Genomic DNA, 26,732 nt, shown 5'->3' on the forward strand with positions numbered 1-26,732 from the left:
GGTCAACCTCTAAAAGTATCTCATTAGAGGGGTGCCTGGGTGTCTCAGTCGGTTAAGTATCCAACTTTGGCTCAGGTCATGATCTCGTGGTTTGTGAGTTTGAGCCCCGCATCGGGCTCTGCGCTCTGAGCACAGAACATGCTTTAGATCCTCTGTCTCCCTCTCTCTCTGCCCCTGTCTCTCCCTCTCTCTCAAATAAATACACATAAAAAATATAAAGCTATCTCATTAGAGTTCAGTGTGTCAACAAGGGACCACATAGTATGAAGTGTTCTCACCTGTGATTTCTGTTGAGACATGTTTCCAAAAGGAAATGGCTAAGAGTTGATTCTGATACGTAAACGAGCCAGAGGATTGTGGTAAGTACATATGTCCTCCGCTCTCATTTATCCACATGAGAAACCTACGTTTGCATTTGATGTGTCAGTCAAATGGATAATTTAACTAGATCCTCTCTTAATCATGTATATTTGGGTTTGGTCAGATGCTTTTGTGGTTGTATTTATATATAGATGTCTCTTCTTCTGAGATTGTATAACAGTTCAAACGAACGTAGAGTAAATGTCAGTTTGTTTATCTTCTCTGCTCGTCTACATTTGGCTGTGGGAATAGAATAAATCTGCTTTTCTCCTGATGCCTAAAGTAGGTCCTGAGCTCTTTTTATAAATGTCTCAGCAGTGCCTATGAAGCCTATTTTGCCTTTTCCTATGGTTATTACTTATAAGAGCAAACATATTCTATTTAAGTCAAGAATGTACTTCAGGGGGGCTAATGAAAATGTCGACTTAAACACAGGCTTTATTCCTAATAATCCACGATATGAAAAAAGGAAAAGCTGACCACATTTTCCCCTTTGTTTAAAAGCTTTACATATATAGCATTATCTTGTTCCTTGAAAAGCCAGAAAAGCAAGGAAATTAACTGACAGAAAACTACAGTGCATTCATCTGATAAAAGTCAAGAAACAAAATGGTTAAGCCCCAAGGATGTTTTTTGTTGACCCCATAATTATCTCCTTCCTGTGGTCATGTATCTGCCACAGGATTATTATTTCTCTTTTTAAGAAAGAATAAATTAACTTTAGAAATGGGGAGGTGTGATTGCAAGCCTTATGGATAAAACTGAAAACTCTTTTTAATAACCCAAAATGCCAAGCTACTCACTAAGATTTTCCCTGGAGTCTGAAACTAGCCAAAGTTTGAACAAAAATACCACATATATTCTCTTTGAAGATCTAAAATTTTAAATATGGTAGTGAACACATTTGTCACCCCCAGAGCGCTTTTTTGTCATCCTTCCTTCTTGCCCTTCCTGATATCCTGATGTTCATTATCTTGATGGTGGTAGTTACATAGTCATATAAGCTAAAACGTGGCTTAGTTGGTTGAGCATCTGACTCTTGATTTCGGCTCAGGTCCTGATCCCAGGGTCGTGAGATCGAGCCCCAAGTCAGACTCTGCACTGAGTGTGGAGCCTTCTTGGGATTCTCTCTCTCTCCCTCTCCATCTCTTACATAATTTTATGCCACTTCAACCTCAAGAGAAGTGTTTAAAAATAAAAAATATAAAAATAAATTTGCAAAGACATTTCATGAATCTCAGGAAGAAGGAATGTGCTTGCTTTGTATTTCAAAAACAATGAGCAAAACAGCCAAAATAAATGTTTCAACACCACTGAGATACATGATAGATGGTCTGTGTCTGTCCCTTGTGTTACTACTGCCCAGACATCGAATCTTCCCTTTGGGTGGCTCCATGTTGCGTGCTTGTTAGTTTTTTACCTCCTTAGGGTGGAACTGTTTAGATGGTATTCTTGATTCTTTTAAATGTGTAAATATATATGCATGTGTGTGTGTGTGTATGTATGTGTGTTATACATGTGTGTGTATGTATATATGTATGTATATTTATTTATTTGACAGCCTGTTAGCCTTTTGCCAGAGCTGCAAATAAGTACAAAGACGATCCAGATCTCCTGTGAGGGGACCGGCATGCTCCCAAGAGCAGAGGAGAGCAAAATCTGTTTTAGGAACAGCAAGCAGTTTAATATACCTGGATCAGAGACTCAAATGATCAGTTTCTCTTTTGGAAAGTTAGGCTATTTTATAGCTCGGCATTTCTCATACCCCAGTTTTGGTGGATGCCAGGTGATGGATTAAGTAAGCCTCAAGGTCTGCTCTTGTTTCTGTAACTCAGCAGCTTTGTGTGATTTGCATTGGCTCATCATACAGTGGGGCATAGAATGGTAAGAATATGTAAGAATCTGTATGTGCTGATGCCGGCTGGTATTGATAAGCAAAGAAAAGCCCGTTCTCGTACAGACGATAGATGGAAGCAAATGGTGGGTTCGTGAAGGATAGTTACGGTTAAAAGTTTAGAACTGTATAAATACCCCTCGCATGAAATAAATTTGCTGTGGCAAATTTGAAACTTCCTAAGTCTCTGGATTTTTCCCCCAATCAAAATCATTGTCTTTAATCATACGTTTGTTATTTTCGCCGCACGGAACTTCCTGGAATACAGCCATTGTGTGAGAGCAAACCGTTTGACGATATTCATATCCATTTTGACAAGAACTGTGGTAGAGTTGCACGGATTGCTGCATCAGTTAATTTTGAGCTCCCTCTGACAGGCATATGGCATGTTTTATAGAAAATAGACGTTTAAAAATGTAGGGCACTGAAGGGCACCTGGGTGGCTCGACTGGTTACTGTGACTTCGACTTGGCTCATGATCTCACGGTTCGTGGGTTCGGGCCCCACGTCGGGCTCTGTGCTGACAGCTGGAGCCTGGAGCCTGCTTCGGATTCTGTGTCTCCCTGTATGCCTCTCCCCTGCTCATGCTCTGTGTCTGTCTGTCTCTCTGTCTGTCAGAAGTAAACATTTTTAAAAATTTAAAATACAAAAAAATAAAAATGTAGAGCACTGAGAGTTTGGTCATTAACTTGAATAGAAAATGGTTTGAGGGTAGGTTCTTCTAAGTCATACTCTGAGGGGAGAGGTGAGAGTGGGGAGGAGATTTCCCATATGGTACAACTTAAAATTTTTTTTTTAATCTTTATTCTTGAGAGAGAGACACAGACAGAGTGGGAGCAGGGGAGGGGCAGAGAGAGAGAGAGGGAGACACACAATCCGAAGCAGGCTCCAGGCTTCAAGCTGTCAGCACAGAGCCTGACGAGGGGCTTGAACTCACAAACCCGCGAGATCATGACCTATGCCAAAGTTGTACTTTTAACTGAGCCACCCAGGCGCCCCAACATGGTATGATTTTAAAGAAGTACTGAAAACTAATTCATAGTGTCTTGTGTTGAGCATCACTTCACCTCTATCGTGGTTTCATCAAGAAAACAAAAACCACTTTAAATATTTCATGGAGGAAGGAATTTAATACAGGGAATTAGAAGCTTACAAAACCTAAAAGGGACTCGAGAAATAAAGTCGGGGAACACTTTTCAGGTTTGCCAGTAGCTTTAGGGGAATCAAAATGTTGGTAGAACCAACTGATCACCACAAGAAAGTCACCCCTGATCGTTCCAGCTGCCTGAAGCCCTGGGTAGGGAATTCTCCGGACAGAGCCTAGAAAGGCATTTCACAAACTTTTTGGTCTCAGGAACCCTTGACATTCTAGAATGTTATTGAACATCTCAAAGAGTTTTTGTTTATGTAGGTTACATCTGTTGACATTTATTGCCTTTGAAATTAAAACAGAAAATTCAAAACGCAAGAATGCACAAGTACACGTTCCCGTAGCCATCAGAGCCATAAAGTCATCACAGGTCCTGTGGTTTCGGGAAAATTCTACTCGACGATCATTGGACAATAGAAGTGTAAAAGGCAGGGGCGCCTGATTGGCTTAGTCAGTTAAGTGTCTGACTCTTGACTTTGGCTCAGGTCATGATCTCATGGTTCATGGGTTCTAGCCCTGCAACGGGATCTGCACTGACAGTGCAGATTCCCTCTCACTCTCTTAAAATAAATAAATAAACTTAAAAAAAAAAAGGCAAATAACATCTTAGTGTGATTATGAAAGTACTTTTGACATGGTGAATTCCTTAAAAGAGTCTCAGGGGAGGGGTGCCTGGGTGGCTCCGTGGGTTAAGCGACCGGCTCTGATCTCTGCTCACGTCATGATCCCACAATCTGAGGGTTCGAGCCCCACATCGGGCTCTGCATTGACAGTGCTGACCCCACTTCACATCCTCTGTCTCCCTCTCTCTCTGCCCTACCCGACTTGTGCACTCTCTCTCAAAAATAAATAAACAATAAAAGAGAGAGAGAGCCTTGGAGACTTCTGGAGGTTCTTGAAGCATACTTTAAAAACCGCTGGCCTCTGGAACTGGAAAAACCTCTTGTCTGTTGGTGGTCTGGCAGCATGGCTCCTCTCTGCCATCCGTGTGTGTCTCATACAAGTGCCTCTCGCTGGGGGAATCCAACCTGGGTCCCAGCCGGCAGAAATTCTAGAAATCTGAGTGCTAGGTAGCCATGCCCTCTGATGCATGGGAGAGGCTTGGCTGGGGTCGGGGACGATAGTGCCGAGCTTGGCAATAGATAATCCACCACAACATTTCATCACCAAAACCCAATTTGACCGGATAGCACACAGGTAAATGATAACGTTTCTGTGAAGGTAGGATCAACTTTGCTCAGCCCTTCCCAATCACCACCCCTTTACCTCAGTCTTTGACAGAAATGAAGCTATGAAGTCGCCACCAAGCACATCTTTGACTGCTTTCCACCCAAATTTCCAAGAGTTAGCTATCCTGGAAGCTAGTTTGTGTAGGCTCAGGCACGCATAGACAGACACACATCGAAATCGTTGAGATCTTCTTAGAGCCTGAGAAATTCTAGTCGTCTTCTGAGAACCCAGGGAACCCAGAACGTTAGCAGTTGTCATGTAGATCAGGCCTTAGGAGCAGGATGCCTTTTTCAGCACTATAAACATCTAGGGAGTGTTTTGAGATCATTTTTAGAGGATTCATAAGGTTAATTTTTGAAAAAGGTGATCAGAATAAAAAGGAATATTGTACCTTCAATGAAGTCTGTTGTAAGTGAGAAGAGGTGGGTATTACCCTGAAAATTCTTAAACAAATTTTTTTAAAGTGTGTTTTCTTTTGAGGGTGGGGGGACAGATGGAGTGAGAGCGGGGCAGGGGCAAGAGAGAGAGAGGGAGGCACGGAATCCAAAGCAGGGTCCAGGCTCAGAGCCTGACGCAGGGCTTGAACTCACAAACCTCGAGATCATGACCTGAGCTGAAGTCAGACACTTAACCGATTGAGCCTCAGGGGTTCCTACCCCGAAAATTCTTAAGCTGGGTGCAATAAACGAGTAAAACATAAATAGTGAATGAACTGAATTTTATGTTCATCAGTAGTCGACCAATAAAAGTTTTCCCCTCTTTGGTGGAGAAGTTCAGAAACGTCTGTTTAATTTCAAATTTGAACAAAAATCTTAGAAACCGTTTCAAGTATATTTCGCTATACTAGGAATTTGGGCAGCAGAGTATGCATTTGAACCTTCTGGAATAATTTATTCATTGTGAACAAAGCAGAGACCAACAACAACGAATAGAACTCATCACCCAATCAAAACAGTGCTATTTCCTTTCTATTAATCGTTGCCACATTTCTCCTCCCTGCCCACTATCAGTAAGTAAAAATTTAAAAAGGACTTGTAGGTAAAAATCCTTGAAAGTTCTGCTTAGACCACATACACGTGTGGATTAATTCTCCTTGGCATGTATGGCTTTATAATCAGAAGCATTGTTGCTTGCAAAGCATATTTGGTATTTTTTAAACACAAAAACACCTGAAAAAATAATCAGAGGTTCTTAGACGTACAAAATGTTACTAGGTTACCATTCCATGTGGGTGCCAAAAGCAAATGAGCTTATACAGCCGAACAAAAATAAATCATGTTTATTTTTTCCATATGCACTTAGAAAGAGAATATGTAAAAATAAATGCTCAGAAAAATAAATTTGCCAAAGATTACCACATGTGCCTGAACAGAAGATGGGCCTCTTCCCAAAACAACATTCCTCAGAAAGGAGTGAGTCACCTTATGTTTGACCCCTCACACAGTCTCTCTTGGTGCAGAGAGCACGTTCTTACTTTATTTCGAACAACAGTGCACAGTTTGCTAAAGATGCATCAGCCTGAATAATCTCAATCAATCTTATTTTGGGGAGTTTATAGAAGTCACTTGATAAAAATGACTTGAACTATTTAAATGTACATTTAAATTTAAATGAGACTTACCATTTATTTCTGGGAGATGTGACCTCAAAGTTGTAAACACTGGACGCTGTTGTAAACTCAAGGGTTCAAAAAGTATGGTTTCCAACAACCTGGATGATAGTTTCCTCTGGAAAGGAGCTAGATGACTCTCTGTCTCTACTGATGTCCACGAGATAGATGCAAAATTCAGAGAAAGTTGTTTCATGAAATCTGAATAAGAGTTTGGAAAGAGGGACATCGGTCAATTCATATATGTTTCTATGCCCGTGACACTTGAATAACGTTGTGAGTGACCAAATTTTAAGTAAACGTTTGTATCGGGACAAGAGATACTACCTGCCGTAACAAACTAGGCTAGACCTCTCATTGGTCCACCACAGCATAGAGTTGCTTATGTACGTCACAATCCCAACGTCCCTTGAGTGGCTGACCTCCACACAGTAGCAGGAGGATAATGACTCTCTAGGAAGAAAGTGTGATTAGCAAGGGTCTAGAATATCTGCCACAGCTTTGACCGTCTTCTCTGGTCCTTAGAGTTGGCCAAAAAAAGGTTTAAATTTGTCACTTGTGAAATGTGAGGTTAATTTTGACAGTATCTACCTGAAGATAGTGTGAGATCCCACAGGTTAAGTGCTTAATCTCACAAAAATGTACACCCACCGTGTGCATCAGATACCAATTCCAAGTTTAGTTTGTCACCTGTGCTTCTGACCAACTAGCTATAGATTGGAGGGGATTCTTATGAACCTTTCCTTGGGTTTGATTCATTTGCTAGAGCACCTCCCTAGAACTCAGGAAATGTTTTCATATTAAGTTACTAGTTTATTACAGAAGGATAGAACTCAGGAATAGCCAGATGGAAGAGATCCATAGATCAAGGGATGAGGAAAAGGGGCCTGGAGCTTCCCTGCTGTCTGGGCGCACCACTGTCCCCCAGTCTCTGTGTGTTCACCAACCTAGAAGCTATCGAATGATGTCCTTTTGGGGTTTTTATGGGGGCTTCATTTTCCAGACGGGGTTGATTAAATCACTGGCCATTGGTGGTTGACTCAACCTTGAGGCCCCTTCCCCATCCTAGAGATCAGGGGTGGGACTGAAAATTCCAATTCTAATCACTGGGTTGGTTACCCTGGCAAGCAGCCCCCAACCTCAGGTTACCTAGAGGCTTTCCAAAAGTCACTTCATTAACATAACAAAGACACCTTTACTGCTGTCAACACTTGGGAAGTTCCAAGGGTTTTAGGTGCTCTGTGCCAGAAACTGGGAGGAAAACCAAATACAGATTTCTAATTATAAATCGCAGTATCACAGGCATCTTTGGTAGTTGCCTGAAAACTCTAAAGTCCTGGAAAATTATTTGTTTATTATTAGATTTTTAAAAGATGGGGCACCTGGGTGGCTCAGCCAGTTAAGTGTCTGACTTCAACTCAGGTCATGATCTCATAGTTTGTTGGTTGGAGCCCTGTGTGGGGTTCTGTGCTAAGGACTCAGAGCCTGGAGCCTGCTTCAGATCCTGTGTCTCCTTCTCTCTCTGCCCCTTCCCCGCTTGTGCTCTGTCTCTGTCTCTCTCTCTCAAAAACAAACATTAAAAAAAATTTTTTAAGAGTTTATGTAGTCAAAGAAATTAGCATTGAAATAAAGTGGAAATTTGTTAAAAGTGACTTTTCCATCAATATAGTTGGATTCAATGATTGAGTGAACACCTACTTAATTATTGTAAGTTCCATTTTCAAAGTTTGAGTATCTAGATTCCATATTCTTTGAAATATGCTAGCTGATAAATGATATCAAAGAATAGAATGTCATGTAAAAGGAGCCCAGATCTGTGCCTGTGGTTTAAAAAAAAAAAAAAAAAAAAATTATTTATTTATTTTGAGAGAGAGGGGGAAAAAATGCAAGTGGGGGGTGGGCAGAGGGAGAGGGAGAGAGAATTCTTTCCAAGCAGGCTCCACACTCAGCCTGGAGCCCAACAGCAGAGGGTGGTGGGCAAGATTGATCCCACGAACTCTGAGATCATGACCTGAGCCCTGAATGGAAATCAGGAGTCAGATGCCCAACTGACTGAGCCACCCACATGCGCCTAAACTCTTCTTAATAGTAGAAGACTATTTTTTTTTTTTTCCTGGCATATGAAATGTTCTGTCGAACCTCAGCTGGTGAACCAGATTACGGGGCTCTATTGGTAGTCTCGGAGAAGGGGACTTAGAGCCTGCCAACAGGTCTTTTAGAGCATGCTGATTTATGTATGGTGAAAGCCTGCCTTGCTTTCGCATCAACTCTTTGATCCGAGTTCCATCCCCTCTGGGTCTTGCGGAGTATATAATCACCTCTTCCTCCTTTAGACACTTTCTTTTCCAGGCTAAAAATCCTTGAGTCCTCATCTGACATGTGTTTATGCCTCTTTACCAATTCCTCCTGTCTGAATGTGCTATAAATATAAGTCTGACAAAGTAGGACTCACATTGAATTAAATCCTTTAGTTGTGATCTGGCCACGCACTAAATAGAATGGACGAGGAAGGCACGTGGATTAGCGGGGAGGTGAAGGTCGTTGGGAGGAAAAACTTGTCCTCTACACTTTTAGGTGAATTCTGCCGGATCCGTGAATAAAACCAACAAAAGACAGATTAACAGGGGAAAAGGCATATAGTGTTATTCATTTTTTTTTTCCTAAAGTTTATTTTACTTACTTAGCACAGGAGGGGCAGAGAGAGAGAGAGAGAAAATCCCAAGCAGGCTCTGCACTGCCAGCACAGAGCCCGATGTGGGGCCCAGATCCACAAACCAACCATGAGATCATGACCTGAGCCAAAATCAAGAGTCAGACGCTTAACCAACTGAGCCACCCAGGCGCCCCAAGTGTCATTAATATTTTTATGTTCACAGGAGTTGACAGAGAAGAAATGGAACTCAAAGTGGTTGTTAGACTGAGGGAATTATATGCTGGTTTTTAACGGAGGAAAGAAGGTTTGGCTTTCAAGAGATGGTAATTATGGGGAAGTGAATAGGAAGTAGGCGAACCAGTGGAAGAAAAGGGTTATTTTAGCAAGGTAAACTTCAGAAAAATTGTCACAGTATTTCATGTATAGACAATCTTCTGTGCTTGTTATTCTGTGGGGATAATAATAAGCCCCCGTGGGCATGTGATTATATAAACAATTGGAAAATAGGCTGGATTCCCCCAACAATTGTATGCGAAGACTTTTCTCACTATAGACCTATCAACAGATAAAGACTTTCGTGCCTCATTATTCAAAAAAAAAAAAAAAACAAAAAAGAGTTGCTGTCCTGTTGCTGGTTCTGAGGAGGGAGACAACCTTTCATTCACAAGGGAAATCGATGCCCTTGTTTTCGGCCCGGTAAGGAGAAGGCAGAAAAGTCTTGCTGTGTCTGTTGATGCGCAGTTGCCTTCAGCTCAGAATAATCTTTGTGCCAAAGTTTTATTTATTTATTTATTTATTTATTCATAATATAATTTATTGTCAAGTTGGTTTCCATACAACACCCAGTGGTCATCCCAACAGGTGCCCTCCTCAATGCCCATCACCCACTTTCCCCTCCCTCCCACCCCCCCATCAACCCTCAGTGTATTCTCAGTTTTTTAAGAGTCTCTTATGGTTTGCCTCCCTCCCTCTGTGTAACTTTCTCCCCCCTTCCCCTCCCCCAAGGTCTTCTGTTAAGTTTCTCAGGATCCACATGTGAGTGAAAACATATGGTATCTGTCTTTCTCTGCCTGACTTACTTCACTTAGCATAATACCCTCCAGTTCCAACCACGCGAAGGCTGTTTTAGAGTAGCGTATTGTGTATCCCTTCCAGAATACCTGATCCCCTTCCCTAACTCCCTTTACTCTGTACTGTTTTCCTCAAGGGCTTAAACCCCCTACCTCTCATTACAGCCTTCAAAATCAGACTGCAAATGTCTCCTCATGTGATCACACACACCATGAATTAGGATATTTGAAGTTTTGGTTTTATGTTTATAAACCAACTTCATTATTCTGTCATTACAAAGGTAAGAGATCTTACTGATACTTGGATGAAATCTAGACTCACTCTTCATTCATTCATTCATTCATTCATTCATTGTGTGCCCCAAGCCATGTCCCAGCCACAGGGAACAGAAGTAAACAAAATCCTTGTCGTCAGGGAGATTGTGGTCTCTTTGGGGGCAGCAGAGCATACCCGGATGTACATACGTAACTTGATGTCATAGTGAGTGCTGAAATCCCAAATTAAGAAAGGCAAGAGGATGAGGAGTTGGAAAGTGAGCAGAAATAGCTTCTCAGAAGAGGTGATGTTTGAACAGAGACCTGAATGAAGTGAAGGCGTGTGCAAGCTGATATTTGGAGGCTAGAGTATTCTGGGCAGTGGGAATAACAACGGAAAAGGTTCTGAGCACATCCTGAGAACGACCCAGAGACTGTGTCTGGGTGTGGCAAAAGGCTGGCAGGTCAGCCAAAGATCAGGCGGCCACCTTGTAGGCCATGGGGAGGCCTTTGGACTTCCTTGTGAGTATTGGGGGGTCCAGTAGAAGGTTTTGAGCAAGAGAGTGATGTCATTTGTTTAAATCTTAAATTTTAAGAGCACTGAAAGAAAAGGAAGAAGGAAAGAAAGAGGAAAGCAAAGCAGTGGCTGTTTTGTGGGGACAGGCTATGGGATCAGGAACAAGCGTGGAAGCAGGAAAACCAGTCAGGCAACCAGTAGTCCAGACGTACTATGTTCACCTCATTCTTTGATCCGTTAATTTAATAACCATCCAAAACGGAGAATAAGGCTTGCCTAATGAGGTTAGTTGTGCATCAACATTTTCTGGCTCTAGTGGTTCTGATTTTATTTTCTAAGTACTTTCAAGCTAGTCTCCTTGTAATTCCTTCTAGAACATTCCATGATTGGGGAACTCGTCCTCTGAAGAAGGCGGGCATACAATGTGAGGTAGCAGAAAGGGCTTGCCCTTCGTAGTGGACACTCCTGATTTGAACTTGGCTCCCCTTAGCTCCAGTAGAGTAAGCGGAGGCCCGGTTCCCTGTGTATAAGTGAAGGTGATAATACTTCTCTTAAAGTCCTGAAGTATGTATCCTGTAACTTAGGGGCTCAGCAAATCAAAGTTCTTTTTCTCCCCATTTTTATTTCACTTCAGCATTCATTTAACCCGATTGTACCATCTGTAAGGGTATGAAATAGGTTTTGTTTATGTTTGTGTCCCCTACGGAGTGCCTGAGTCATAACAGGTGCTAAATTTAGAGTGAATCAATGAGTCTGTGCAATGGTTGGCAAGTTAGCAAACATCCCGGTGTCCTAACAGAAGGAAGAAGCTACTTCTAGGTGAGAAGCGCAGTGGCGGTGGTGGTGGCCGTCAGCGGTTCACCCAGAGTCCCCGAGGCTCACCGTCAGGTTGACCAGGGGACCCCTGAGGCTTCGGACAAACAGGGGACTCATGTGCAGGGCAGTGGGGAGCACCCAGGACACTTACTAGCACTTTGTGCTTCTCTATTTGGTTTCTGTTGCTGTTTGTTGTTGTTGTTGTTTTATATAAAGTTTATTTATTTTGAGAGAGAGTGAGGTAACGTGTAAGCAAGGGAGGGGCAGGGAAAGTGAGAGAGAACCCAAGCAGGCTCCACACTGCCGGCGCAGAGCCCGACGTGGGGCTTGAACTCACGACCCATGAGATGATGACCTGAGCTGAAATCGAGAGTCGGATGCCCGACCGACTGAGCCACCCAGGCGCCTCTGTTTGTTGTCGTTTTATTTCATACTGTTTCCTGAACATCTAAAGGGAAGTAGTGACCCAGTTAACTACCTCAAGGCAGCTTTGAAGGGCATCCGCTCGTTTGAGCGAATGTTTTTCTCGCGGGAATGCAGACCCTTTGTATCCTCTCTGGATGACCCAGTATAGAAGATGGCATTCTGCTCCCCATCTGGGTGCAGGGAACTAACGTGAGCAGTTCTGCTCATATATGCACTCTCTTAGCCCAGCCCCTGGCAAGTGGTTTCTTTGCGTTTCTCCCTCCAAGTGCCCTTGATGATCCCGAATCCTTTACCCTGTGGCTCCTCAAACCTGTCCTTGGGATGTGCACACGGCGGGTCAGATACACAGATGGGACGGGCCCACAAAAGGGTACTCTTGTGAAATATGTTTATTTTAAAAACCTATATGAATTTTACCTTTACTCCAAAATATGATTTAAGAGGAAAACATTTTAGATTGCCTAGCAGCTAAATTACTTAAAACATTTTGCTCACGAATCTTTCATAGAATGGACAGAGCTAAGAGAGAATAACTACTATTTATCTCTTAGAGCCTCATAAGCCTGTAGCCTGTGTTATGGGCTGAATTGTGTACCCCTCCCCCCAACCAAATTCATATGTCGATGCCCTGACCTCAAAATGTACCTCAGAATGTGACAGTATTTGGAGATAGAGCCGTTAAAAGAAATAATTATATTAAAATGAGGTCCTTAGAATGGGCTGTAATCCAGTATGACCGGCATCCTTATAAAAAGGGAGATTAGGCCACGAGACTCTCCAAAGCTGAGAGGCAACCACGTGAGGACATAGTGAGAAGGTGGCCTTCTGCAGGCCAAGGAGAGAGGCTTCAGAAGAAAGCAGGCTTGCCGACACCTTGATCTTGGACTTCCAGCCCCCAGACGTGTCAGAAAGTACATTTCCCATGGCGCCTGGGGGGCTCAGTCAGTTAAGCGTCTGACTTCGGCTCAGGTCATGATCTCGCGGTTCATGGGTTCAAACTCCGCGTCGGGCTCTTTGCTGACAGCTCAGAGCCTGGAGCCTGCTTCGGATTCTGTGTCTCCCCCCGTCTCTGCCTCTCCCCTGCCCGCACTCTGATTCTCTCTCTCTCCCTCAAAAATAAACATTAAAAAATTATCTTTTAAAAAAGGAGATACACATAAGACAGTAAAACGAAAAATACCCTGGCTGAAATATTAGTGAAATTAGTAACATGGCATTTGGAATTGTTAACCAAGGGAGCAAAGGCTAAACAGTGACGTCAGGAGAAACAAATAGACAAGAAAGAGCAGACTTGGTTCCACTTTTGTCCAGTGGTTCTACCAACTTTGACTGCATTTACCCTTCGTTTTGTTTTGGAAAGATTAACTAGCATTTCCAAGTTTTTGGTTTTGTGTTTTTCACCAAAGTATTTGTGGCTCACTTGTTATGTAACCGATTGAATTCGTTTCAGTCTTTCCTTCTCAGAAGTATCTCACGTGGCGAGGACAGTAGTAGAAATCATGCTTATACGTTGCTTCTGCCCATGGTGTTTTGGGCAGTAACTAATATATTAATGTTATTCGGTTATTTTTCAGTTCAGGATGGAAGTCTTATTGGGAAATTGAACACTCTGATTCTTCTCAGAAACAGGAGGGGACCTTGTCTAGCAGCTGGCCCTTGGGAACTGGTACAAATTACTATGTCTGATAGTGTATCTTGAACTGTGATGTTTATAGCTACCAACAGAGCCTCAATTTACCAAAATTATAGTGCTTAGTATTTAAAAGAGGCTTGCACTTTAAGGAAGAACATAGAGTTTTCTTTTCCCTCATGCATGTACCGACCACATTTTGGTAAAGGAGTTTCCAATGTCATGGGGTCTGAATTTTAGAACACTGGTTTCTTTTTCTATGTACAGGTCAATGTAATTTGGTTTTTATTCATTATCCGGCTTATTTCTAGAGCTTTCGGAGTAAGAGACTGTGTTAGGTACATCTGGGGAGGTAAATGTGTATGAGCGGCAGTTTATGTCATTTCCATGCCTCATTCTGAAGACAGAAGACCAAACAGAACAAGTGCAATGAGCACAGTGCTCTGGGATTTCAAAAGGAGCAGTGACAGGGACGCCTGGGTGGCTCAGGCATTTGAGTATCCGACTCTTGATTTTAGTATATGTGCTGCCGAAGCAACACTCGACTCTTGATTTTAGCTCAGGTCATGATCTCACGTTTCATGAGTTCAAGTCCCATGTCAGGCTGTGTGCTAACAGTGAAGAGTCTGCTTTGGATTATCTCTCTCTCCCTCCCTCCCTCCCTTCCCCCCCTCCCCTCTACCCCTCCCTTGATTGTGCTCACTCTCTCTCAAAATAAATAAACCTAAAAAAAAAAAAAAAGGAGTAGTGACAGTTTATGACTGGAACATCAGGAAGTTTCCTAGAAGTGGTGGGATTGTAGCTGAGCTGTGGAGGATAGATAATCTTTGAGAAGCTGTGATATTTTTTTTTTTAAGTTTATTTATTTTGAGAAAGAGAGAGTGTGTGTATGGGGGAGGGGCAAAGAGAGAGTGGGAAAGAGAGAATCCCGAGCAGGCTCTGTGCTATCAGTGCAGAGCCCAACACAGGGCCTGATCCCGTGAACCATGAGATCATGACCTGAGCCAAAATCAAGAATTGGACGCTTAACTGACTAGCCACCCAGGCGCCCTGAGAAGGTGTGATATCATTGGAGGGTTTTGCACGATGAAGCAAGAGAATAGCATGCCAGAGCATGGATCTGAGGACAGGTGAGGGTCAAGGGTCTATTTTAGAATCGATAAGCAAGAGGGTACAGAAGGATGGAGGCAGGGCGAGGGATGGCAAGCAGGGGTTGATCTGGGTTAGAAAAAAACTTTGAATGTTACTTTCTTTATGAGGATGCTTGTTCTTTAGTTTTGTGGAGATTTTTAAATCGGGGAGTGAAATGTCCTGAGCTGTACTTTCAGTGAAGTAATCTGGTCTCAAACTAAGCACACTGGATTCAAAGTTTAAGGAGAAAGGAAGTGAGCTGGTGAGTTGCATAGTTGGACCAGAAGTAGCAGGGCCTGAAGTGGAGAAGTGACCGTAGGACTGGAAATAAAGGCTCCACAAGGAAAAGTCATCCAGGCTGGGCAAATAATCAGATGTAAGAGGCAGAGGTGAGATGGTTGATAAAGGTCACATCCTGATAAGTATCGGTAGATGTGCTGAGTGACACTGGTTCGTATTACCAAAGAAATTAGGACCTTGGTCAAATCATTTTGCAATGGCATGTTTCATTTTCTCTGTGCAGGATTTCTCAGAGCTTCTAATGTGCTAATATGTACTGTGAATCTCCTAAAAGAAGATGGTGTTGTCCCACTTCTCAAATTTAGTTGTCCATGGACACTCTTAAAAAAAAAAAAGAATTTCTAAATCATGTATTATTTTCTGGAACATTATTTTGGGACATGCTACACTTTATCCGGAGAAAGATGATGTAGTTACTCAAAAGTGGGGAATTGAAATTAGTATTTGGTTTGGGCCAGAGACAATAACTTGACATTGGGTTGTGTTAAGTTTGAGGTGCCTTGGACTATGAACCTGGAAGCATCTAGAAGGCTGCGAGGAACTGCAGCTTAGAAGGAAGGTTCTGTTAGGAAGAAGAATTTGGAGTTATTGTCTAGAGGTGATCATTGAATCCATAACTTGAGTGAAGCTAACTAGAGAATGCTGGGGAGCATTTGTCTGAGGATAGAAGGAAGAGAACTGCCAAAGGAGGCTGAGAAAGGATGGTCCCAGAGCAGGAAAACTGGGATCTGGCTCTTTCAGAATATTAGGATAGGACTTTGAAGACCAAGGAAGTGTTTGGCAGAGGGATCCAGGAGGAGAACTTTAAAGTTTGGAAAGTAAGGCATCACTGGCCTTGGAAAGAATAGCTTTAATAGAACATCACACGGATGGGAGTCCTGCCTAAGGAGTCTTGGAGTGTTTTGAAGAGAAAGCATGAGTGGGGCACCTGGGTGGCTCAGCCAGTTAAGGTGTCTGGCTCTTGATTTTGGCTCAGGTCATGATCTCACACATCATGGGATCAAGGCCCTCACTGGGCTCTGCACTGGCATTGCAGAGCCTGCTTGGAATTCTCCGTCTCCCTCTCTCTTTGCCCCTTCCCTGCTTACATGTGCATGCTCTCTCTCTCCCTCTCTCTCTCTCTCTCTCTCTCTCTCTCTCAAAATGAATGAATGAATGAATGAATACACAAACTTAAAAAAAGAAAGTGTGAACAGAAAGTACATCATATTCCTTATTTAGAGAATGGTATCAATGAAATAAAATAGCATTTTTTAGTTTTTATTTATTTATTTTGAGAGAAGGAAAGAGAGTATGCACACATGAGTGAGCACAGGAGAGACAGAGAGAGAGAGAATCCCAAGCAGGCTCCATGCTGTTAGTGCAGAGTCTGACACAGGGCTCTATCTCATAAACCGTGAGATCATGATCCAAGCTGAAATCGAAAAGTCGGATGCTTAATTGAGCCACCCGGGTGCCCCTAATGAAACTTGATAGGAGGAGCAGGATTCAGATTTTTCTTTTTTTCCTTAAGAATAGAGGATTGGGACACCTGGGTGGCTCAGTCGATTAAGCGTCTGACTTCGTCTCAGGTCATGATCTCACGGTTCGTGAGTTCGAGCCCCGCGTTGGGCTCTGTGCTGACAGCTCAGAGCCTGGAACCTGCTTTGGATTCTCTGTCTCCCTCTCTCTCGCTGCCCCTCCCCTGCTCATGTTCTGTCTGTCTGTCTGTCTCTCTCAAAAATAAATAAATACTTAAAAAAAAGAATATAGGATTACATGATGAAGTAGAACATGATTAAGTAGAAGCAAAGAAAAGGATGTGTAATGGGGATTATGGGGATACTTGCTTTCCTACTAAGTTCCTGCAGTAGTAGTTCTTAAATGTTGGCCTATGCCAGAAGCCCTGGTGGGGGGGGGGGCACCAGGAAAACACAGACTGCTCAGCTTCAGCCCCAGAGTTCCTGGGTCAGCAGCTCCCTGGTAGAGCCCAAGAAATGGCATTTCCAACAAGATCCGAGGTGGGGCTGATGCCGTTGACGTGGGGACCACAATCTGAGGGCCTCTGCCCTAGAGAAGGGATAACGTGGAATCCAGGCTGCAGGTGGAAGGTGAACGTTGAGAGGGAGAAAAGACACGTCTTTGTCAGAGAATGACCAGAAGGGAAAGAAGCAACAGTGGATAATGACATGTAAAATTTTGAAGTCAGGTTAGAATATAGATGGCAGCCACTGGAAGTGAAGAATTAGGAACTAGAATCCCAAAAGTTGTCCCCGTGGATATTGAGACAAGGAAGAAGGGACAGGGTAAAGAAAATGCTGTGAGCCCAGGGGCACGTGGGTGGCTCAGTTGGCTGAGCATCTGACTCTTAGTTTTGGCTCAGGTCTGCGTCTCATGGTTTGGGAGATCAAGCCCCACGCTGGGCTCTGTGCTAACAATGCAGAGCCTGCTTGGGATTCTTTCTTCTCTCTCTCTCTCTCTCTCTCTCTCTCAAAATAAATAAGTAAACTTAAGAAAAGAAAAAAGGAAATTCGGTGAGCCCAGTGCTGAAACTATCAGGAAAGGTGGTGTAGGGGAAGAAAAATTATTTTTCTTCTACTCTCCTAGGTTCTCTGGCTGGGGCTGTGTAAAATTAGAATGACTAAAAGATTAATGAGAGAAAGACAGTTTCCCCACACGTGTAGCGCACTTTCTGTGGGAGATAGTTCAGTGAAGAGCAACTCAGGGGGGACATTAGAACTTGGGTTCTGCAGCATCTTACAAAAGAACAGTAAATTTTGAGGGATGTGACGAGACAAAGTAAAAGAACTTGGCATTTTTTAGTACGGCAGAATGTGGGAAGGCAAATATATGGGGGAAACTAATGGAGTGAGGTTTATCTGTGCGGGTCTATCTTGGCACCAACTTTCCATCTCCCTCATGGCTGTAAACTTTCCACGAAGAGGGGATGTATGGTAGTCCCCATTTTTCAAGAGTTTTTACTTATGGTCTCTTAAGGGAAGCTCTGGGAAGGTATCTTCCTGCATCTCCTCTCACTGGTGTCTCCAGCTCAAAAGAATACTTATGCCAAAGTGGCATATTTTCGGGTGGCATATTCTGCTCCCCTATAAGTGGAAGGAATCTGCCTTCTGTGAAGTAGGTTACGATTGTTGGGGTCCTGTGGTGTGGAAATGCTATCCCAGAAACAAAGGCGATACCAAACTCCTTCAGTTAAAAAAAAAAAAAAAGAATAAGTAGGAGAGCACAAGGCTTCCATTGCAGGAAGTCATGAAGTCATTGATATGATCAGGCTACCTTACTATTTTAGCTAAGACAGAGTCAAGGAGGAAGAGCGTCTGATGAGAAGAGCAAGTTCTTACATAGTATTTTACATCCACTACTTCCATCTTCTCAAGGACCCTGTGCGGTTGATACTATTATCTCGATTTCACCATTAAAGACATGAAGTGATGAGAAGCCAAGAAATTTGCCAAGTTCACATGGTTGGTAAATGAGAAGACCTGGGATTGGATCCAGTCTATGGGGAACTTGATAGAATCTCCCTGTGCTTATTTGGTGCATTTGACATTCTGTCATCCTTTTGCTAGGTCCCTTCTCCAGGTACCAGGGCTTGCTGAGGAGAATACCAGCCCCAGAGACTTGTCTTGAGGTGCCTCCCGGAGTACTCTGGCTTGGGGAATGTTCTAGAGTTGCTGTTACCTAGACATGATGGGACACAGGTTGGTTTGAGTGCAGATGGGGAAGGCAGCATGTCAAACTTCAGTGCCGGGGCTTAGAACAGGAAGCTGGATGGGGCAGAATGTTCAGAGTACAGACCCAGAGCTGACAAAGGAGCCCAGGCCCTCCAGAATGGAAGGCACAGGGCTGGTGGCATAAGGCAGGAGAGCATTTCATTGGGTACAGTGACTCTGCTTCTGTTCATCATAAAATTTTTGTTTTCTCTGCTCCTTGGGTCTATACAATTCTCAAATTAAGATGTCTGTAAAGCCCAAAACTGTACTATTCAGGCACAGTTCCAACAGTCTGAAGGAATGAATGGTTTGTTAAACACCTAGATGCTACATTTCTCTGTCCTTTATTTAACAATTTTTTTTTAATGTTTATTTTTGAGAGAGAGAGAGAGAGTGAGCGAGCTTGAGCAGGGGAGGAGCAGAGAGAGGGAGGGAGACACAGAATCTGAAGCAGGCTCTAGGCTCTGAGCTGTCAGCACAGAGCCCAATGTGGGGCTCAAACCCACGAACTGTGAGATCATGACCTGAGCCAAAAGATGCTTGACTGACTGGGTGACCCAGGCTCCCTTCTCTCTGTCCTTTAAAAAAAAAAAAAAAAGCCATCGTTAATGGAATCACAAGATTTGACCAGAGGAAACCCTTCCTTACTGCCCTATGCCCATTAACACATCCAACAGAGTGAATAGTGTCTCTTTACCAAAGTGATTTTTTCATTTCCTTGCTAGATATTTATCTCATCACCTAAACACCAGTGCTTCTAATTATTGGGAAAGAATAAGTGTGGAATGTGGTAAATAATATGAGGAGGTAGCTCACCGGGGGCTAGCGGCTGAAGATAGAATCCAGGTGGTAAGGGAACCCCAAGATTTGGGTGCTCCTTCCTACTTCCTCTTAAGAAGGCATCTCAGGGGCGCCTGGGTGGCTCAGTCAGATGAGCGTCCGACTCTTGGTTTCAGCTCAGGTCATGATCCTACAGTGGGTGAGTTCGAGCCCCGCATCGGGTGCTGACGGTGCAGAACCTGCTTGAAATTCTTTGTCCCTCCCTCTCTCTCTGTGCCTTCCCTCTCTCTCCCCCCGCCTCTCTCTCAACATAAATAAACTTAAAAAAAAAAAGGCATTTCAGTGCAAGGGGAAGGAAACAGTGCAGGAATGACTCTCATGCTCTAGTGTATGTTTTTATAAAGGAAAAAAAGAATCACTACTAGTATTTCAACCTATTTCTTGGAACATATTTCCCATCATCAGGGCATCAGTGGCAAAGTTTGTAATATCAACCTTACTTAAGATAGGATCTCTTCACCTGAGGAGATTTTTGTGTAGCCTGGATTAGATCTGGGGGGAAATGCTTGCAGACCTGGGGTTTGCAGGATGCATAGGACTTGGAAACATTCAAGCATTTCCTCCGTGGTTCTTGAATTTCGCCTTGCTTCTCAGCTCACTCGATGCGAGAAAAGCAACCTGCTTAATGGAGGCACCGGAAATCAAGAAGCAGCCATCTGGGTGATTGCATCGAATAGATTTTCAGGTGCAGTTCCTGAAAAGGTTTAGAACCATCGTAACAGGTCTGGCGTTACCGGACCAGATAGTCCGGTAGGCTCCCACCTGTTCTTGGCTTTGTTTCCACTTTTGTTCATAGACCCTTCAGGCGTAAGTACCGTGTTTCTGTCATCAGCTATCTCCAATCTGTCATGTCGATTTAGCACTGTTTTAAACTGGATTGTGACAGAATTTGTTCAATATGAAGTTTGCATGATTCTGCGTGGATTAAGAAACAAAATGGCTTTAGAACCATGTTCTCCCGCTAAACTACCTTTTTCCCCCTGCAGAAAATGGCCATTTTCTTGTTCCTTTTCTTCCACCAAAGAGGGAGGAGGCTTTTCACAAATAGGGAGGTACCACCCCGTGCCCCCTATACCCACATATTCATCCGTGACCTAGCTCTTTCTGTCGGAGAAACGTTTTTGTTCCTCCAAGCCCTGGTGGCCACCTAGTTCATTATCAGCGCTACAAACACAGACACACTAGTGAAACCTGCATTTTCATTGCATTTAACTTTGAAAGCATGTGTATATCAAATAATGCTGGTCATATCATTGTCTACATGTAGATAGGACTCAAGTGATTACACTTTTATGTATTCCTCATAATCTCTTGTGGTTTTCAGTTCAGTGTTTTAAGAGCTATATAAAGTCACTTCACCAAGATAGTTGAAAGAGGTGGTCCAACTTCACAGTTGGCTTTATTCCAACACCCCCACCCCCACCCCATCTTCCTTTTTTAAATTTTTTTTATTAAAAATTTTTTTAAAAATATTTTTATTGACTTTTGAGAGACAGAGCACAAGCGGGGGAGGGGCAGAGAGAGAGGGAGACCCAGAATCCGAAGCAGGCTCCAGGCTCCGAGCTGTCGGCACAGAGCCGGACGCGGGGCTCGAACCCACAAACCGCAAGATCATGACCCGAGCCAAAGTCAGACGCTCAACTGAATGAGCCACCCAGGCGCCTCCCCATCTTTGTTTTCCCAGAGCTCCAATTCCAACCTGTGTCCTAGTCCATTAAGTCTACCTTAACAGAATCCCATAGTTCAGGCTTATAAACAACAGAAATGTATTTTTTACAGTTGTGGAGGCTGGAAGTCTTTGCTCAGGGTACCAGCATAGTCTGTTCTGTGTTGCAGACAGCCATTTTCATGTCGTACTGTCATGTGGCCAAGAGAGGGCAAGATAGCTCTCTGTGGTCTCTTTTATAATGACCCTCATTCAGGAGGCTCTGCCCTCAGGACCTCATCACCTCCCACAGGCCCCGCTTCCTAATTACCATCAACCTTGGGAGTTAGAATTTCAATACGTGAATTTGAGGGGGGGGACAAAAACGAAGTCCATCACACCCTATAAAATTTTTTATCTTACTGGATTGTTCCTAACTCAGTTGATTAACTTATGCTCTTTCGGAACAAGCCAGAATATGCATAAATAAAAATAAGCAGAACCACAGTAGCACATTAAAAAAAGAAGAATCTAGCCAATGACCACATTGAAAAACTGCCTTCCACCCACTGACCTCTGCAACGACGGAGGTCACCGAGATTGGCCATACGAATAGAGGTACTCTCTACCTAGTATGATTTTTGTATTTTTCTGTTCACTAAAAGGGTTCTCTGTCCCACTGACAGCACCCTGGCTGTTTTTGTGAAGTCTGGTCATTCCTTAATGAGCATTCCTGGTGGAGCCCTACCAACATATAAACGATTTAGTGTGGATGAAGGTTGTCGTATTTCTTCCTGACATCAGGCTTGGGTGAGGGGGCCAAGACGAAGCAATCAGAGACTGTCAGGTAAATTTATTTTCTCCACCACTCGGGTTAAAATCAGGTCTTGGTGTTACAGAAATTCATACTTCGTGGAAAAACCCATCATATCCCATGTTGTGAAACAAAAGTAACCTTATAAAAAAAAAAAAGAAGAAATCATTTTTTTCTTCCTTCCTTGATTATAGACCACATTTAAAAATTGTTTTTGAAAAAATAGACATTATACGGGTCTCGCATATGTATATGGACTTTTTGTTCAAACGGCTCTGTAATACTGATGTTTACTTTCCTGCCAATGTTCCCCTTTACGTCAAAGCAAAACATTGGTTTAGTAGATGTTGATTCTCAGTATTTGCTCCAGTACAGTGTCCCTCAAAGTGCGATGGCCCCAGATCAGTAATATCAGCATCATTGGGAAGTTGTTATAAATGTAAATTCTTTAGGCCCTACCCTATATCTACTAAGTCTTGAACTTTGGCTGTCAGTGTAGGCGGGAAGGGCCCACCCTCTGTGTTTCAACACACCCTGCAGGGAATTTTTAATTTAAATTTTAGTTAGTGCTCATCACAACAAGTGCCCTCCTTAGTACACTTCACCTGTCTAGCCTATCCCTCCACCCACCTCCCTCCATCAACCCTTAGTTTGTTCTCTATTGTTAAGAGTCTCTTGTGGTTTGTTTTCCTCTCTCCTCTTCCCCCCCCCATATATTCATCTCTTTCTTTTTTTTTTTAAGTTTATTTATTTTAAGAGAGAAAGAGAGAGAGAGAATGAGCAAGGGAGGGGCAGAGAGAGAGAGGGAGAGAATCCCAAACAGACTAACGGAGCTCGAACTCATGAACTGTGAGACGATGGCCTGAGCCAAATTCAAGAATCAGATGCTTAACTGACTACCCCACCCAGGCACCCCAGTTTTGTTTCTTATATGCCACATATGAGTGAAATCATATAGCATTTGTCTTTCTCTGATTGACTTATTTCACTTAGCATAATACATTCTAGCTCCACCCACATCGTGGCAAATGGCATGATTTTATTCTTTTTGATGGCCGAGTAATATTCCATTGTGCATATATACCACATCTTCTTTATCCATTCATCAGTCGATGGACATTTGGGCTTTCTCCACGGTTTGGCTATAGGAGAGAAAGAGTGCTCGATAGACATAGTTTGATACATGTATACATTTTGGCTAATGCTGCTATAAACATTGGGGGTGCATGTATCCCCTTGAATCTGTATGTTTGTATCCTTTGGGTAAATACCTAGTAGTGCAGTTGCTGGATCATAGGGTAGTTCAATTTTTAGTTCTTTGAGGAACCTGCATACTTTTCTCCAGAATGGCTGCAGCAGTTTGCATTCCCACCAACGGTGCAAGAGACTTCCCCTTTCTCTGTATCCTTGCCAACACATGTTGGTTCTTGTGTTGTTAAATTTAGCCATTCTGACAGCCGTGAGGTGGTATCTCATCATGGTTTTGATTTGTATTTCCCTGATGATGAGCGATGTTGAGCATCTTTTCATGTGTTTGTTAACCATCTGGATGTCTTCTTTGGAAAAGTATCAGTTCATGTCTTCTGCCCATTTCATAAATGGGTTATTTGTTTTTTTGGGTGTTGAGTGTGATAAGTTCTTTATAGATTTTGGATACTAACCCTTTATCAGTTGTGTCGTTTGCAAATGTCTTTTCCCATTCTTTACGTTGCCTTTTGGTTTTGTTGATCATTTGTTTTGCTGTGCAGAAGCTTTTTATCTCGATGAGGTCCCAATAGTTCATGTTTGCTTTTGTTTCCTTTGCCTCTGGTGACGTGTCTAGTAAGAAGTTGCTGTGGCCAAAGTCAAAGAGGTTACTGCATGTGTTCTCCTCTAGGATTTGGATGGTTTCCTGTCTCACATTTAGGTCTTTCATCCATTTTGAATTTGTTTTTGGGTGTGGTGTAAGAAAGTGGTCCAGTTTCATTCTTCTGCATGTCGTCATCCAGTTTCCCCAACACTATTTGTTGAAGAGACTTTTTTCCATTGGATATTATTTCCTTCTTTGTTGAAGGTTAGTTGACCATAGAGTTGTGGGTCCATTTCTGGGTTTTCTATTCTGTTCCATTGATCTATGTGTCTGTTTTTGTGCCAGTGACCATACTGTCTTGATGACTACAGTTTTGTAACACAGCTTGAAATCTAGAATTGTGATGCTTCCAGTTTTGTTTTTCTTTTTCAGACTTTCTGTGGGTATTTGGGGTCTTTTGTGGTTCCATACAAATTTTAGAATTGTTTGTTCTAATTCTGTGAAAAATGCTGGTGGTATTTTGATAGGAATTACATTAAATGTGTAGATTGCTTTGGGTGGTATAGACATTTTAACAATGTTTATTCTTCCCGCCCATGAGCGCGGAATGCTTTTCCATTTCTTTCTGTCCTCTTCAGTTTCCTTCATAAGTCTTCTATAGTTTTCAGGGGATTTTAGTCTACACTCATGGTTGAGAGCCATTGCTCCGGTGAAATACCTGCCTTGTATTTCTTCTGGTTCTTGTCATCTTTACTGTGTGTTTTTACTTGTAGTAAAATTCAACCTTAACTTCACTACCTCAACCAAATTTTCCAATTTCAAAGTATTTTCTTACTTCTGGCTTTTGAGGTAGACTCGTACAAAGTTTGTAAATGACTTATTTCTCTAGTAAATTGGTAAGGAATTTAATAGTTGGAGGGAGGAGGAAGTTGAGATTTTTCTGCCAATACTTACTTTACTTACTATTCTATATTTCAAATAATCCCAACCACTTTATACACACACTTGTGGTAATACCACTTAAGGATGCCAAGTTTAACAGAATTTCCTTGTCAGAAGGTGCCTCATGTAAAGATAATGGAAGTTTCCCAGAATAAGAACAGCTGTGTGTTAGGTCACTGTGAGAATAATACCAAACAGAATCATGGCATCAGTCAGGGAAATTAAAGTTTACATTTAGAATCTACTGTCAGATCTTTAGAAAATCAGACACTTTTATCTACTTTTTTCTTTAAGTTTCTTTATTTATTTTGAGTATGAATCAGGGAGGGGCAGAGAGAGAGAGACAATATGAATCCTAAGCAGACTCCACGTTGTCAGCATAGAGCCCAACTGGGGGCTGGAACCCATGAACCGTGAGATCATGACCGGAGCGGAATTCAGACGCTTAACCAACTGAGCCACCCGGGTGTCCCTATCTACTCTCTTTCAGAATTAAGAATTCACAAGAAGATGACGACAATAGTGGCATACTGAGTGAAAAATAGGACTTCATACCAGTGAGAAATTAAGAATTCATCCAATAAAGGGGCGCCTGGGTGGCTGAGTCGGTTAAGTGTCTGACTTTGGCTCAAGTCATGATCTCGCTGTTATGAGTTCAAGCCCCGTGTCGGGCTCTGTGCTGACAGCTCAGAGCCTGGAGGCTGCTTCAGATTCCGTGTCTCCCTCTTGCACTGTCCCTCCCCTGCTCATCCTGTGTCTCTTCCTCAAAAATAAATAAACATTAAGAAAAGAATTTAAAGAATTCATCCAAGTAAACTCTCTCACTAATGGTTGAAGAGAGTTCCATCACACTTGTTCAGTTAGCTTTCACTGATGGTTCAAATATGAAAGAGTCACTGCTTTGGAGGAGCTCAGAGTCTGGTGGAGAAGCCCAGAACACTTACAGAATCGGACAAAAACTACCATGTCAGGAGCCTTTGTCTGAGACTCAGCCCTACCATAATACCCCAATGGTGGACTTCACTGGGGAAGAAAGATCAGCTATGGCCAGGAGCCCAGGGTAGCATTTTGTAGTCCTGAGTTTAAACTGGATGTGACCCTGGCCAGCTAGTTGTATGACTTTAGAGACTTTATTTTTTGATCCTCAGCCTCCTCTTTTTTAAGACGGGGGGGGGGGGGGGGGGGGGGAAGAGGCAGGAAAATAATACCTGTCTCTAGATACTATGAAACTGGCATAGCGTAGTGCTTCATTTTTTCAAGAAATTTGTAGTAAATTCTAGCTGTGGTGTCAGGCAGTGTGCTAGGGATGGATAAAACCAAGGTAAAATCCCATTGTGACAGATGTCACCCCATCCACTTAGTTGTTCATGCTCGACCCACCCTCCATTCCTCTCTGTCCATGTCCTCAGCTTCGGTTATTTGTCTGTGTCCATATCTTTCCATCTCTGCCGCTGCCACGCTAGCTTGTTCACCTGGATTACGAATATCAGGATAGCCTTCCCAACTGTCTCCTTCTTTCACCATCGCCTCCCCTGATCTTCGGTCCCCATACAGCCAGAGTGATTTTCTTAACACTTAAATTGGATTCTGTCTACAAACCTCTTGTGGCTTTCCACTGCTGTAAGGTGAATCAAGACCTCTTACCAGGGTTTAAAAAGCCGGGCAGGAACTCGCTTCCGTTGGCCCAACTTTCCAGTATCATTTCCTGCCAGTCTCACGCTCCACCTTTCCCACCCCATTGCCTCACAGCCCCTCGGGTCTTCCTTCCTGGCCTCCTCAGCCCTGCCCTCCCAGGGTCTTTCTGTTGGCCTGTTAGGTTTGGAATCTCTTCTGTCCGTTGGATCACTGACTTACCTCTCAGGTCCCAGCTAGGTATCATCTCCTCCGAGATTTCTTAACCACTGTCTTTCCTACCACCCTGTTTATCTCCTCCTCAGAACTTTCACTTAGT

At 43.0% G+C, this 26,732-nt stretch overlaps 1 protein-coding gene across 5 annotated transcripts in view; it reads left to right on the top strand.

Moving 5' to 3' along the window:
- Nucleotides 1-26,732, top strand: part of CACNB2 (calcium voltage-gated channel auxiliary subunit beta 2) — a 382,396-nt gene that overhangs the window by 280,668 nt on the left and 74,996 nt on the right. The gene's annotated exons all lie outside the window — the stretch shown is intronic.

The sequence above is a fragment of the Panthera tigris genome, chromosome B4 (assembly GCF_018350195.1).
Source record: "Panthera tigris isolate Pti1 chromosome B4, P.tigris_Pti1_mat1.1, whole genome shotgun sequence".
Classification (NCBI taxonomy): domain Eukaryota; kingdom Metazoa; phylum Chordata; class Mammalia; order Carnivora; family Felidae; genus Panthera; species Panthera tigris.